The sequence below is a fragment of the Leucoraja erinacea genome, chromosome 1 (genome assembly GCF_028641065.1).
Source record: "Leucoraja erinacea ecotype New England chromosome 1, Leri_hhj_1, whole genome shotgun sequence".
NCBI lineage: Eukaryota > Metazoa > Chordata > Chondrichthyes > Rajiformes > Rajidae > Leucoraja > Leucoraja erinaceus.
This window is the reverse complement of record NC_073377.1, coordinates 16,749,556-16,766,083: the sequence shown is the minus strand read 5'-3', so window position 1 is coordinate 16,766,083 and position 16,528 is coordinate 16,749,556.

The following is a 16,528-nucleotide window of genomic DNA, read 5'->3' as shown; positions in this document are numbered from 1 at the left end:
GCCTCTGCCCTGAGATAGTAATTTGAATGTCCTGTTCCTTCAAGGTGCAGTTGCAGAATAATGACCCATAGAGGGCACTGAACACCACCAGTTCAGTAAGATATGCATTGAATTGAAATGCAATTCAATCACTCGGTTTGGGCATTTGGGCTGATGTCAAGCTTTCACTTTCCAGCGCTGCTTTTGCTCACTTTATTACTAAGTATAATGGCCCAAACACATATGAAATATTTATTTTTATTTTTTTAATATTTTAATTTATTAGCCAGATATATCTTATTACATTTATTGTATCCCTTCGTTTTTTGAGCTTTAAGGAAAGATAGAAATAAAGAAAGTAGAGAAAGTGAGAGAAAGAAAGTTGTGTTCGTGTAAAAGAGTGATCAATGAAGAAAAAAAAGACCCATTAGTTAGAGAAAAGAATTAAGAAATAGACCCTAGAAAAGAATGAAGGAAAAAGGAAAAAAAAGAAGAAAAAAAACAAAAGCTCTATTATAAAAATAGGTGCAGGAGAAGTATTTAGAGTGGAACTGTGGCACAGCTGGTAGAACAGCTGCCTTATGGCAACAGAGACTCGGGTTTGATCCTCAGCTTGGGTCTGTGTCTTGGGTCTGTGTGGAGTTTCCCTGTGTCTGCTTGAGTTTCCTCTGGGTGCCACATCTCAAAGATGTGAGGGTTTGAAAGCATAATTGGCCTCAGTAAATTGCCTAATGTGTAGGTCGAGGATGGGAAAATGGGATAACATAGAACTAGTGTGAAAGTATGATGGATGGTTGGTGTGGACCCAGTTGGCTGTTTCCATGCTGTATCTCCAAACTATACTAAATTAAACTAAAATTACCTCTTTGGCCTCTCTGCCATGAGTCAGCTGGCCAGGTTTCAGTCTTTGATTAGCTGCGACTTCCCACACTACTTCAGTCACAGTGGCTCAATAGTCGAGTTACAGCACTTACAGTGCCAGAGACCCGGGTTCGATCCTGGCTACGGGTGCTTGTCTGTACGGAGTTTGTAAGTCCTCCCCGTGACTTGCGTGGGTTTTCTCCGAGAACTTTGATTTCCTCCCACACTCCAAAGACGTACAGGTTTGTATGTTCATTGGCTTGGTATAAGTGTAAAAATTCCCTCTGGTGTAGGATTGTGTTACTGTGTGGGGATCGCTGGCCAGTGCAGACTCAATGGGTTGAATGGTCTGTTTCCGTGCTGTACCCTAAAACTAAAAACGAAAATACAAGCTTTGCTTTCTTGCCATGGGTTCCATTCCAGGCCTCGGCCTCTTTTTGACACAGTATTCTGTTCGTTCCTGGGGCTAACACGTTAAACTACTGGCAACGTTCTGAAGCCCACTGTGAAGATTCATCTGCGCAAATAATAGCTGAATTAACAGTTCTGGGGTGGATGCCCTTTTGAAATGAGTTCTGCAGAAACATCCTCGGGAAACATTCTCCCTGCATACCGTCTGTTTCATTTCCACAGCCACAAATATTAGTTGAGATTATTTAGTGGATTCAGGGTTCTGAGGGAAAATGGAGAGTCAAGGAGGTGCCAGGGATAATTCTGCTGTATGTGAGCACTAATATCGGGTGATAGATTATTCCCGATGTTGGGGAAGTCCAGGACAAGGGGTCACAGTTTAAGGATAAGGGAGATGTCTTTTAGGACCGAGATGAGAAAAACATTTTTCACACAGAGAGTGGTGAATCTCTGGAACTCTCTGCCACAGAAGGTAGTTGAGACCAGATCATTGGCTATATTTAAGAGGGAGTTAGATGTGGCCCTTGTGGCTAAAGGGATCAGGGGGTATGGAGAGAAGGCAGGTACAGGATACTGAGTTGGATGATCAGCCATGATCATATTGAATGGCAGTGCAGGCTCGAAGGGCCGAATGGCCTACTCTACCTATTTTCTATGTTTCTACAGTAGTGGCAAGACTAGGTTTGTCTAGTCGACAGAGAAGCGATTGCAATGAAGACGAAGGGTTGGGGTGGTGGGGAGGGGTGCCTGGAGTGGGCACAGCAAGGGAATTTCTTATTTATTGACTCTTACTTCTTTGGACCACGGAAGTAGTCTCTCTCTACCACTTCACCTGCAGTTCAAGGATATTAACTCGATGATGAAGAGTTGCAATATATATATATCCACGATGGGAAAGTATATAGGTTGGGGATAACGTTGAAGCGGCTCCCACTGCCTATTTCCGTCTTGGTAGTCAAGGATGTGGGTTTGTGAATGCGCTCATTTTCAGGGAAACTTCAGCAAGTTGCTATCGGGCGTTTCAGAGGTGGCATGCACTACAAGTGCAGTGCATTGATGGTGCTTGACTAGTACGGGTGTCAGGGAGAAGGCAGGAGAATGGGGTTAGGCGGGAGAGATGGCAGAGTAGACTTGATGGGCCGAATGGCCTATTTCTGCTCCTATCACATGACTTATGACCTTAATGCTGAAGGTTATGGGTGTGGTGCTCATTCGCGGAGCTGAGGAGATTGAGTTTCTGAGTGTTGGTGGTGCTGTACACATCCGGGCCCAGGTAAAGCATTTCTAGACACCTCTGCCTTATGCACTCTGGCCTGTTCAATCCAATCCACTGACAGTCAAAGACACAGTGCTGGAGTAACCCAGCGAGTCAGGCAATACCAGTGGAGAACATGGATACCAGACATGTCGAGTTTGGACCCTTCAGAAGAAGAAGGGTCACCATCCAAAACATCACCTGTCCATATTCTCCAGAGATGCTGCCTGGCCTGTTGAGTTACTCCAGCACTTCATGCCTTTAAAAAAAATTATAAAACAGCATCTGCAGTTTCTTGTGTCCACATTGATAAGTTGAGAGAATCAGAGGGAGCATTGACTTAAGCACCTTGAATTGATAATTTCCACACTGTTCTTGGCTAACGGACAACCCGCTGGGAAAGGTGAGCTCTGGTGGAAGAAAGGCATTGTTTTTAAGGAGAGGGCAAGGACATAATAGCCAGTTGGAAAGAATACAGGAAGAGATTTAAATCACCCAAAATAATATCTGCAAGTAATTTGGTTCCAGCTTATTACGTGTGTGTTTGTGTATATAAGATGTCTCCAGTTGCTGCTAGCCGTAGACTCGCACACAATGAGCTGTTGTGAATTCTATGGTCCGTTTCCCTGGCTTTGTGCAGTTTTGGACGCAGTTGGGTTACAATAGACTTTGGAAAAGGTGATGCCCTGTAACTTGATGATGTGACTGCCCCGAGATTAATTAGTATAGAGACCATGTTCTGGTTGACACGATCGGCGACAATAGAGGTGGCCGTCACAGACGAATATTCAGCTCCACATTATTGATGTGCTTCTTCACGGAGCACAGCAGTGAGCAGGTTGGGCTGCTATTTTATCCCGTGTTTTGTTTGACTGTCTATCATAAAATATCGGCGGAATTAGTGTATGGTCATCATGGAAATTTTTTCCGAATCACTTTTGGTCTTCCTCTGTTACCAAGAGGATATTGATATCACAAGGTCTAAATGAAAAGACGCAGCTCTGTAACAAAATAGTTGGAAATAAACTTGATATCTGTTATTGCAGTGTTAACTTATATATGGCATCAATATTTCAGATTCCCATTAGATGTTCCTTGCTTCAGCTGGTGAACCGTCACATGATGGGGGTGGAGAATTTGTGGATTTGAGCCTCACTCCACAATTTCAATGCATAGAACCATGGGGTCATACAGCATGAAAACAGGCACTTCAGCCCAACTGTAGACAGATGTGGGGGGGCCTCATTGAAACTTACCGAATAGTGAAAGGCCTGGATAGAGCGAATTTAGAGAGGATGTGTCCACTAGCGGGAGAGTCTTGCACAAGAGGGCCCAGCCTCAGAATAAAAGGACGTACCTTTAGAAAGGAGATGAGGAGGAATATCTTTAGTCAGAGGGTGACGATTCTGTTGAATTCATAGTAAGGGTGTCATGGGTTATGGGGAGAAGGCCTGAGGATGAGGTTGAGAGGTAAAGGTAGATCAGCCATGATTGAATGGCGGAGTCGACTTGATGGGCCAAATGGCTTAATTTCTGCTCCCAGAACATATGAACTTGCCCACGCCAACCAACATGCCTCATCTACACTACTCCCACCTACCTGATATTGGCCCAAATCACTCTAAACCTACCCTATCCATATACTTGTCTAAATGTTTCTTAAACATTTAGCATGATCCATAACACATTGTAACTGCAGATGTTAGAATCTTAAGTACAACACAAAGGAACTCAGTGGGTCAGGCAGCATTTGTGAATGGAATGGATGGATGTTGTTTTGAGTCGGATCTTTCTGAAGAAGTGCACCCACACGAAACATTGTCTATCCATTCCTTCCAGAGGTGCTGCATGACCCATTGAGTTCCCCCAGCACTTCGTCAGAGGTTCAGTTCAGCATCCATGCCATCAATGTGGGCATTAACTACTATATGAAAATGAATTGTGATTATCCGGTAATTTATCTTTGGAAATAATGTTTTATAATCCCTTCAATGAAGTAAACTATCCTGAGATGCTACCTAAGATTGTAAAAAGGAAAGTACTAACTGGGAGAAATAAGTTTTTTTTTTCAGAGTCAATGAGTCATACAGGCTCTTTGGCCCAACTTGCCCAGGCTGCCCAAGATGCCCCATTTACCCACGTTTGGCCCCTATCCCTCTACATCTTTCCTATGCATGTAGCTGTCCAAATGTCTTCTAAATGTTGTTATTGTATCCGTCTCAATCGCTTCAGTTCAGTTTAATTTATTGTCACGTGTTCTAATGTACAGTGAGAAGCGTATTGTTGTGTGCTGACCTCCAGTTTATAAATTCAGATTTGGGAGTTGTTATCTCTGTCCTCCATATGTACCCCTGAGCTGAACAGTTGACTCAAGGCCAGAAGATCAATGTTGTTGAACAGAAAATGGATTGGCACTTGAGGGATACAGGGACCAAAGTGGAAAATGGGATTTAATGGATGGTTCTACAGAGAGCAGTTGCAGACTCAATGGGCCAAACGCCCATGTGTGTTGTAACGACTCTCAGAGTCAACCCCATTGAGGATCTAGAGCCTAGCATAATCTGACCACTATTATATTTTCATAACACTTTTATTTAATCACTTGAATTTTAATTTTCTGTTGTGTTTGGGATTTGAACATGTCTCCAAATGAACAATGCAGGCATCTGGATGCTGGTTCAGTGAATTCATCATTTTGCTACCCAAACCGTTATGGGAATGCTTTAAACGTTTGGGGAAAATAGATGGTCAAAGAAACATCTCATGAGAAGAAGGTATGAATCTCCCAAAGGAGGTATGAATTCTCAATAGTCTGCTGCAGTAAACAATAGTGTTTTCTGAATGAATGCAACGTCTTTGTATTGGTTGTACTGTCCACACTAATGTCAAACAAGACATCATTTAAATCAAATAAACCTGTTGCGAATTGAAGACCCCTCTCTACCCCCCCTCTCTCTACCCCCCCTCTCTTCCCTCCCACTCTCCCCCCCTCTCACCCCTCCTCCTCCTCTCTCTCCCTCCCTCTCTCTCTCTCCCCCCCTCTCCTCCCCCCCCTCTCTCTCTCTCCCTCCCTCTCTCCCTCCTCTCTCCCTTCTCTCCCTCCCTCTCTCTCTCCCTCTCCCTCTCCCTCCCTCTCTCCCCCCCCCTCTCTCCCTCTCTCCCCCTCTCTCTCTCCCCCCCTCCCCCTCTCTCCCCCCTCTCTCTCCCCTCTCTCTCTCCCCCCTCTCTCTCTCCCCCTCTCTCCCCTCTCCCCCCCCTCCCTCCCCCCCCCCCTCTCTCTCCCCCCCCCTCTCTCCACCTCCTCTCTCTCCTCTCCCCCCTCTCTCTCCCCCCCCCTCTCTCCCCCTCCTCTCTCTCCCCTCCCTCTCTCTCCCCCCCTCTCTCTCTCCCCTCTCTCTCCCCCCCCCCCTCTCTCTCCCCCCCCCTCTCTCTCTCCCCCCACCTCTCCCCCCCCTTTTTCACAGTTTTCTTCGCTCCTGGGCGTTCAAGTTGCCGAACCAGGCCGTGATGCAACCAGTCAGTATGCTCTCTACTGTGCACCTGTAGATGTTCAAGAGAATCCTCACTGACGTACCAAATCTCTGTAATCTTCTCAGGAAGTAGAGGCGTTGATGTGCTTTCTTAATAATTGCATCAGCGTGTTGGGTCCAGGAAAGATCTTCACAAATATGCAAGCCCAGGAATTTGAAGTTTTTGATTCTCTCCACCATCAGGATAGAAACAGGATTGTGGGTCCTCATCCTTCCTCTTCCAAAATCCACAATCAGTTCATTGGTCTTAGTGTGGTGAAGCAGGTGTATGGCATGCTTTCTTTCACCAGTTAGGACATAGAAAATAAACGTTAGATGATTAAGTTGCAACTATGCAAAACACTGGTTAGACAGCACTCGGAGTATTGTGTGCAGTTGTGATCACATCATGGTAGGAAGGATGTGATTACACTGGAGAGAATTCAAAGGAGATTCACAGTCGGAGGATTTGAATTATGGGGAGAGGTTGGATAGACTGGATTTATGTTTCCCTTAGTGAAGGAGGCTGCTGGGTGACCGGATAAAGATATATAAGATGTTTTTTCTCATGGTTGGAATAGCCCCAAAAAAGTAGGCATAGATTTAGATGAGAGGAAAGAGTTCTGGAGGGGATGATGGGGTAAGTGATTGATATCTGGAACATGCTGCCAGTATCAGACACATTCACTATGGTTCAGGTATTTTGCGGAGGGCAGTCACTTGATCAGCCAAGGCACTGAAGGATGGACCTCATATGGACAAAAGGGATCAGCTTAGATTGGTCCAAAGGGCAGCATGGATTTAGTGGGCCGAAGAGCCTGTTGCCGTGTTGTATTTCTCTCTGACTCTAAGCACAGTGGATGTGAGTTGCTGGAAGAGGTAGTTGAGGCAGGTAGTATCACAACATTTAAGAAACATTTAGACCGATCCATGGATGGGACAGGTTTGGAGGGATATGGGCCAAATGCAGGCAGGTGGGACGAGTGTAGATGGGACATGTGGGCCAGTGTGGGCAAGTTGGGTCGAAGGCCTGTTTCCACGCTGTAAGACTCTATGATGATGGCAACACTTAGACGGAAAGAAACAGAGGCCACAGTGAGACGAGTAAGAATCCTATGCAGAAAGAAAAGGAGATAGAACTCAAAACAATACGATGCGCTATTTTAATCTTTTCTCTGCTGCTGGTTCCCTGATAATGAGATCCCTGAGAGTGATCTGGCGCACGCATTAACCACATTACCACTAGATGGCAGCAGAGAAAGGAAAGACTCCTGATATCTGCTGGTTGCTCGTGTTAATGCCTGTGTTTCAGTGTCAGCGCACTCCGTGTTAGAAGGGCAATTTAGAGCAATTACAGGAATTATTATGACTTTGCTAATTAGTGTTTTTCTCTGGAAATTATGATCTATTCCAATCATTTAGTGCAAGCTGTTTGTTGTCACTGTGTTAAGTGTGCTTTTCAATCTGTCTCACCAACTGGAAGCAAAAAAAAAAAAAATTGCTATACTTAATAATTCATGTGCTGCAATTCAATCAATGTTAGAAAGAGCCGGGCTAATTAAAGGTTTCAAAGGATTCCCAGTTGTAATTTACTGACTACAAGAAGTTCATTGTCCTTTTTTTTGTTTCTAGTTCCTAAGGATCACATGACTGCAAGCAGTGTAAGTGACTAACCATTATTTTCCTCCAGGGAGCCAATCACTATACATCTATTCGATTAATAACTGCCTGCTATGGAAACTTGATTAACCAAATTTACATTTTGCAGCGTTTTTAAGTTGAAGGAGTTTGTGTCACGACTGCAGAAAGGCACCGTGGCCAATAGCTATCAGCGGTTGTCATTTCTCAACCTCCCCTCTGGTCTGCAGTCTGGACCCAGGCAGAGCGTGGAAAGGTGCAGTACCTCCCGCAAGAAGGGAGTTCCTCTTTAGTCTGGTGGCTGGGGAATTGGTGGCCATCGGCATGAAAGCTGGATTGACTGCGTTTTAACCGGCGAAGAGGAAGGGAAAGTTAGGAATCAACGTGGCCCCTGGTGGAGATCATCCTCCCTGCAGATGGTTAGGGAACTCAGTCCCAAAAACAACAAAATCCAGAGGAAATGCCGGACATCTGAGAATGAGAGAGACTGGGAACTTCCTCTCGTGTGACCAGACGACAGAGATGCTCTGGTGGAAATCGCACGTCGGTGCGAAGTCTTCACAAAGGTTAAGAAACAATTAGACAGGTACATGGATAGGACAGGTTTACAGGGATATGGGCCAGACATCCCAGGGCCAGGTGGGAACAAAGGGACATGTTGGTCCGTGAGAGCAAGTTGGGCCGAAGGGCCTGTATCCACGATATATGACTATGACTCTAAACTATGGTCCCAAAGTAACAATTAGATTGATATGTGATCGGTGGATTGGATACAATCAGTGGATAGAGAAACAGGGCTAACTGCAAGGATAATTCTAGGCCTATGCAAAATTGCATTTGATGCTTGGTATTCAATGGGTCATTTAATGGGAATTTCTGGGAATAATCCTGAAGATGCAGGATTGTTTCAAAGAGGAAGAAAGATTCTAAGAGGAGTAAGAGGCAACCATGGATGACAAGGGAAGTCAAGGACAGTATAAAACTTAAAGAGAAGGCGTATAACATAGCAAAGATGAGCAGGAAGCCAGAGGATTGGTAAACTTTTAAAGATCAACAGAAGGTAACTAAAAGGGCAATAAGGGGCGAATAGATGAAGTATGAAGTTAATCTAGCCAAGAATATAAAGGAGGATAGTAAAAGCTGTTTTAGGTATGTGAAGAGGAAAAGATTAGTTAAGACAAATATGGGTCCCTTGAAGACAGAAACAGGTGAATTTATTATGGGGAACAAGGAAATGGCAGACGGGTTGAACAGGTACTTTGGTTCTGTTCTTACTAAGGAGACAAGGTAACGGAGGAACTGAAGGAAATTCACATGTCAGGAAATGGTGTTGGGTAGACTGATGGGACTGAAGGCTGATAAATCCCCAGGGCCTGATGGTCTGCATCCCAGTGTACGTAAGGAGGTGGCTCTAGAAATCATGGACGTATTGGTGATCATTTCCCAATGGTCTATTGATTCTGGATCAGTTGCTGTGGATTGAAGGATAGCTAATGTTATCCCACTTTTTAAGAAAGGAGGAGAGAGAGAGAGAAAACAGGGAATTATAGACCAGTTAGCCTGACATCGGTGGTGGGGAAGATGCTGGAGTCAATTATTAAAGATGAAATAGCAGTGTATTTGGATAGCAGTAACAGGATCAGTCCAAGTCAGCATGGATTTATGAAGGGGAAATCTTACTTGACTAATCTTATGTATTTTTTTGAGGATGTAAAAGTAAAATGGACAAGGGAGAGTCAGTGGATGAAGTGTATCTGGCCTCTCAGAAAGCCTTTGACAGGAGATTAGTGGGCAAAATGATAGCACACGGTATTGGGGGGATAGAGTGCTGACATAGATAGAGAAGTGGTTGGCAGACAGGAAACAAAGAGTAGGGATTAACGGGTCCCTTTCAGAATGGCAGGCAGTGACTAGTGGGGTGCCACAAGGCTCAGTGCTGGGGCCACAGCTATTTACAATAAATATAAATTTAGATGAAGGAATTAAAAGTGACATTAGCAAATTTGCAGATGATACAAAGCTGGGTGGCAGCGTGAACTGTGGAAAGGATGCTATGAGGATGCAGGGTGACTTGGATAGGTTGGATGAGTGGGAAGATCTATGGCAGATGCAGTATAATGTGGATAAATGTGAGGTTATCCACTATGGTGGCAAGAACAAGAAGGCAGATTATTATCTGAATGGTGTCAGATTAAGAAAAGGGCATGTGCAAAGAGACCTGGGTGTCCTTGCACATCAGTCATTGAAAGTAAGCATGCAGGTACAGCAGGCAGTGAAGAAAGCTAATGGCATGTTGGCCTTTATAACAAGAGTTTTTAGGTACAGGAGTAAAGAGGTCCTTCTGCAGTTGTAAAGGGCCCTGGTGAGACCTGGAGTATTGTGTGCAGTTTTGGTCTCCTAATTTGAGGAAGGACATTCTTGCTATTGTGGGAGTGCAGCATAGTTTCACAAGGTTAATTCCCGGGATGGCGGGACTGTCATATGATGAAAGAATGGAATGCCTGGGCTTGTATTCATTGGAATTTAGAAGGATGAGGGGATATTAAAGAAACATATAAAATGATTAAGGGATTGGACAAACTAAATGCAGGAAACATGTTCCCGATTTTGGGGGAGTCCAGAACCAGGGGCCACAGTTTAAGAATAAGGGGAGGTCATTTAGGACTGAGGAGGAAAAACTTTTTTACCCAGAGAATTGTGAATTTGCGGAATTCTCTGCCACAGAGGGCAATGGAGGTCGATTCACTGGTTGCATTCAAAAGAGAGTTAGATGGAGCTCTTAGGGCTAGCAGAATCAAGGGGTATTGGGAGAAGGCAGGAACGGGGTACTGATTGTGGATGATCAGCCATGATCACATTGAATGGCGGTACTGGCTCAAATGGCCGAATGGCCTACCCTTGCACCTATTGTCTATGTTAACAGTGGTCATAGGACTCCTGCTTAGAAATTCAATAATGTTTAAGATTCTCTGGCTAAAACGATCACAATTCTCTTATGGCGGAGGATTTTTTTAACTTTCTAGTAATCTCTTTTGTGATAACCAGCTTGGAGCCGTCTATTATCTCATGGTTATGCTCCAGTCCACATTCCTTAACTGTGCTCCTTCAGTGATCAGTAAGTTATTTTGTGGAGCAGTTTTTGCTCACTTTATAATGCAACAATCCACTCCCAGTTATGGATAGAAGAAGCCAGGACCTTAGCAACTGAGGGCAGGTAGAAAAGATCCTAAGATCCAAACGTCAACATTTTCACCATGGGGAGTTTTTGAGTTATAGTGTAATACAGCCTGGAGACAGGCCCTTTGGCCAACTTACCCTCACCGATCAACATGTTCCATCTACAATCGTCCCACTTGCCAGTATTTGGCCCATATCTCTCTAAACCTGTCTAATTGCTTCTTAAACGTTGCGATAGTCCCTGCCTCGACTACTTCATCCAGCAGCTCAAACCATACACCCACCACCCTTTGCGTGAAAAAGTGAGCCCTCAGATTCCTATAATATTTTTTTCCCCCCTCACGTTAAACCTATGCCCCATAGTTCTGTATTCCCGTGCTCGGGGCAAGAGACTCTGTGCATCCACCCGATCTATTCCTCTCATGATTTTGCACAGTTATTTTAGAGTGGCGGTAGATATTGCTATAAAGTTAGTGTTAGAAACCTCGTTTATTTCATTTGGTGCACTCGATGTGACCTCCTGTACATCAGCAAGACCAAGTGTAGACGAGGTGACTGTTGCTCCAAACACTTGCAAAAGCCTGCCGCATCTTCTGGGTGTGAACCATTTTACCTGCCGTTCCCATTCCCAAACTAACCTTTGTGTCCCTGGCCTCCTCCAATGCCACAGAAGTAGGTGCAGGAGTAGGCCATTCGGCCCTTCCAGCCTGCACCGCCATTCAATATGATCATGGCTGATCATCCAACTCAGTATCCCGTACCTGCCTTCTCTCCATACCCCCTGATCTCTTTAGTCACAAGGGCCACATCTAACTCCCTCTTAAATATAGCCAATGAACTGGCCTCAACTACCTTCTGTGGCAGAGAATTCCAGAGATTCACCACTCTCTGTGTGAAAAATGTTTTCCTCATCTCGGTCCTAAAAAATTTCCCCCTTATCCTTAAACTGTGACCCCTTGTTCTGGACTTCCCCAACATCGGGAACAATCTTCCTGCATCTAGCCTGTCCAACCCCTTAAGAATTTTGTAAGTTTCTATAAGATCCCCCCTCAATCTTCTAAATCCTCCTCTTCTTTTTCCCTCCTCCATCCCAGCCCCTAACACCCATATTCCTCTCCCTGGCTTCACATTTCACTCCTCTTCTCTCCTTATTTGACATCCTTTTGTCTCATAGAAACATAGATACATAGACAATAGGTGCAGGAGTAGGCCATTCAGCCCTTCGAGCCTGCACCGCCATTTAATGTGATCATGGCTGATCATTCACAATCAGTACCCCGTTCCTGCCTTCTCCCCATATCCCTTGATTCAGCTAGCCCTAAAAGCTCTATCTAACTCTCTTTTAAATACATCCAGTGAATTGGCCGCCACTAATTCACAATCCTCTGGGAGAAAAAGTTTTTCCTCATCTCAGTTCTGAATGGCCTCCCCCTTATTCTTTTCCCCTTTAGCCTTCGTCCACCCATATTTCAATCAAACCTCTCCCTCCCCCGGTGCCTGGACATGGCGCCGACAGACAAGAAGCCGAAGCAAAGAAGTCGAAGCCAAAAAACCGAATGGAAACGAGGCCACAACGCCAATAAACAGAAAGAGTCCGAAGACGAAACGCCTGCTAACCGAAAGGATGGGACGCCTAAATGCAAACGAACTGAATGGGCTGCGTCGCCTAAAAGCAAACTTACCGAATGGCCGCTGTCGAAACGCCACCTACCCGAAAGACGGCATCGCCTGCAGGCCAAAGGACCGACTGCCGCTCAACAGAAACGTCCAATAACGGACATGACATTGCTGGGGGGGGCGGGACTTGTCAAAGATTGGTCCTGTCCCCTGATTCCATCACATCACTGTGAAGGCATGAACATTGTCCCAAACCTCCGCTCCACCCGACCCGCAGCCCACGGAGGGTGGCCGTGGGAGACTGGGGGCTGTCCCGAGGGATGCGCACCTTCTGCTGTTTACAACTTGGTGCTTGGGTTCAGATTGCCCAGTCACCTATGGCTTGTGTGGGAAAATGAACCCCAAGCTCCCGTCTCTCCTTCTCTCTCTCCCTTCTCTCTCTCACTTCTCTCTCTCCCTGTTCGCTCCCTTCTCTCTCTCCATTCTCTTTTCTTCTCTCTCTCCCTTCTCTCTCTCCTCCTCTCTCTCCACTCTTCTCTCTCTCCTCCTCTTCCCCTCTCTCTCCCTTCGCTTTCCCTCCCTTCTCTCTCTCCCTTTCTCTCCCCCGTCCCACAGAGAAGGGAGAGAGAGAAGGGAGGGATAGAGAAGGGAGATAGGGGAGCGTGGGGTTCATTTTCCCACACAAGCCATAGGTGACTGGGCAATCTGAACCCAAGCACCAAGTTGAAAGTGGCCGAAGGTGTGCATCCCTCGGGACAGCCCCCAGTCTCCCACGGCCACCCTCCGCGGGCTGCGGGTCGGGTGGAGCGGAGAATGTTCATGCCTTCACAGTGATATGATTGACGTGGGGGTCTGGACCAATCGCTGACAACTCCCAACCCCCCCGGCAACGTCATGTCCATTATTGGACGTTTCTGTTGAGCGGCAGTAACTATATCCCATCCTCTTTGCCATTCTTGTATTCTGAAACGCTTCTATTATTGCTTTCATAAGGTAGGTAACACGGATAGAGCCTCTAACTGAATCATATATTGTTGGCAAAGACAATTTAAACAGCAGCAGTTACATTAATATGTCAGAAATCATAAAATTGATATATTTCTTAGAGTATCTTCACAACTCAACATACGACAAAATCAGTTTCATGTCATAACTGCAGACCCTTGTGATTTAATCCAGATTTATATTTTGAATTCCCTGGCTACTACGGTGGGATTCAAATTCGTGGCTCCAGATCAATAGTCCAAGTCTCTGGATACCAGTCATGTAATTTATCCATCATGCTTTCTCTCCGCTGTGTGTTGTACAAAGGATAGAACGTCCAGGGTGCCTAATGTATATGACGTGTCAATACACCACTCAGCAACTCCTGGCTTCCAACAACACCGTGAAAGTGCTGCTGAAAATGATTGCAAATGTAAATATAAATATATCTTGTTTGTTTCCTGTTTACCTGTGGCAAATGCATTTCAAAATCTAGTCATCGGGAATAGATCGGATAGATGCACACAGTCTCGTGCCCAGAGCCGGGGAGCCGAGAATCAGAGGACATAAGTTTAAGGTGAGGAGGGAAAGATTCAATAGGAGCCAGAGGGGTAACTTTTTCACACAAAGGGTGGTGGGTGTTTGGAACAAGTTGCTGGAGAAAGTAGTGGATGCAAATACTATCGTAACAATTATAAACACATTTAGACGAGTACATGGAGACGATGACATGTTTAAGAAGGAACTGCAGATGCTGGAAAATCGAAGGTAGACAGAAATGCTGGAGAAACTCAGCGGGTGCGGCAGCATCTATGGAGTGAAGGAAATAGGCAACGTTTCGGGTCGAAACCCTTCTTCAGACTGATGACGGGTTTAAGGGTCTGTCCCACTTGGGCGACTTAATCCGCGAGTTCTGGCCTTGCCCTCATACTCGCAGCGTGGTCGACACAAGGTCGGTCGTAGGAGGTCTTTGTAACTCTCCTTCATGCTCGAGAGTAGTCCCCGTGTACTCGAGGCCTCAGCTAGGTTGCGGCGTATTTTTCAACATGTTGAAAAATGCCCGGGAGTAAAAAAAGGTTGCCATGGAAAAAATCGATACTTTTTTTTACTCGTAGATTTAGTCGTAGTAGGTCGGCTTGTTAGTCATCGGTAATCGAGGGTAGTCGAAGGTAGTCAAAGGTAGTCGTAGATAGTCTTCATCATAGTTGAAGGGAGGTCAAAGAAGGTCGTCTTCACTCTCCACTATTCGGTGTCCAATTTTCCCCAAGTTAGTCGTAGCTAGTCGGTTAGTCTCCAACATAGTCGAAGGGGGTCTTCAACACCACATTTTTTCAAACTCCCCTAAGCGCTTCTAAACTCGCCAATTAGGCCGTCCAAGTGCTAAAAGCCCCTTTAACGGGATATGGGCCAAGTGCAGGCAGGTGGATTGACGAGTATAGATGGGACATGCTGGTCGGTGTGGGCAAGTTGGGCTGAAGAGCCTGTTTCCACGCTGTATGACTCTGTGACTCGATCTGTAGGTAGATAATGTGTGAAGAAAGTAACATTATTAAAACGACATTACCCCACAGCCAACCACCAACTGAGAGAGAAAGTCTGAAGAGGGGTCTCGACCCGAAAGGTCACCCATTCCTTCTCTCCAGAGTGGCTGCCTGTCCCGCTGAGTTACTCCAGCTTTTTGTGTCTATTTTCGGTTTAAACCCAGCATCTGCAGTGTCTTCTTACACATCAACAGAGAGAGAGTCTTGGATTGTAAGTGTGGGTTTGCACAAAGATAGCAGTAGTGCATCATAATTGTCTGAGGTGTAAGGAAAGGAAAATGGCCCATAGGTGACATAAATAGTAAATTGTTATTCAATGTGCTGGTGTAACACAGTGTGTCAGGCAGGACCTCTGGAGAACATGGATAGGTGACGTTTCAGGTCGGAACGTCCCGAATGTCTGAAGAAGGGTTCCGATCCTAAACGTCACTCACCCTCTAGAGATGCTGCCTGACCCGCTGAACCTTAAGCATTTGGCTTAAGGTGGCCACTCCCCTGTTGATGGGCCAAATGATCCTGAAACAGGTTGAAGGCTGGAAACATTGAATTTACAGAACTATGGAGCAGGCCTTTTAGCATTTGGCAATGGTTGAGGTGTAGACTCCTGTTCAGCATTGTACATCCTAAACGTAAACGTATCTTAAACGTAAATGATCTTTTCATTTCACTGCACATCTCGTATGTGTATGTGACAAATAAACTTGACTTGACTTGACTACATAGAAACATAGACAATTCGATCCTTTGAGCCAGCACTGCCATTCATTCATCACCCACAATCAGTAACCCGTGCCTGCCTTCTCTCCATATCCCTTGATTCCACTAGCCCCTAGAGCTCTATCTAACTTTCTTTTATATTCATCCAGTGAATAAACCTCCACTGCCTTCTGTGGCAGAGAATTCCACAAATTCACGACTCTCTGGGTGAAAAAGTTTTTTCTCATCTCAGTTTTGAATGGCCTACCCTTAATTCTTAGACTTTGGCCCCTAGTTCTGGACTCCCCCAACATTGGTAACATTTTTCCTTCATCTAGCTTGTCCAGTCCTTTTTATAATTTTATATGTTTCTATAAGATCCCCTCTCTTGCTTCTAAATTCCAGTGAATACAAGCCCAGTCTTTCCAATCTTTCCTCGTATGACAGTCCCGCCATCCAGGAATTAACCTCATGAACCTACATTGCACTGCCTCAATAGCAAGGATGTTCTTCCTCACACTAGGTACACAATCAGTAACCCATTTGGTGTTTATTGTTGACACTTGAAATCAATATGTACAAATTTGTATATGGCTACAGTTCCAGGAAATACATTGGCGGTTGGGTGATCTCCCTCCGACAGTGAGGGCATCGCTGCACTAGCATGGCATGCAGGGATCTCACAGGCTTTAGCCTTACATTGGATTTTCATCCCTTAGTCAAATAATTTGTGGCCTTGCTCTAAACGGATTCTTTTCTTACCATGGGCACACAGTGTTGGAGTAACTCGATGGATCAGGACTGGAGGTGATGGATGGGCAATGTTTCAGATCCAGGCCCTTCTGCAGACAGGTAAGTGT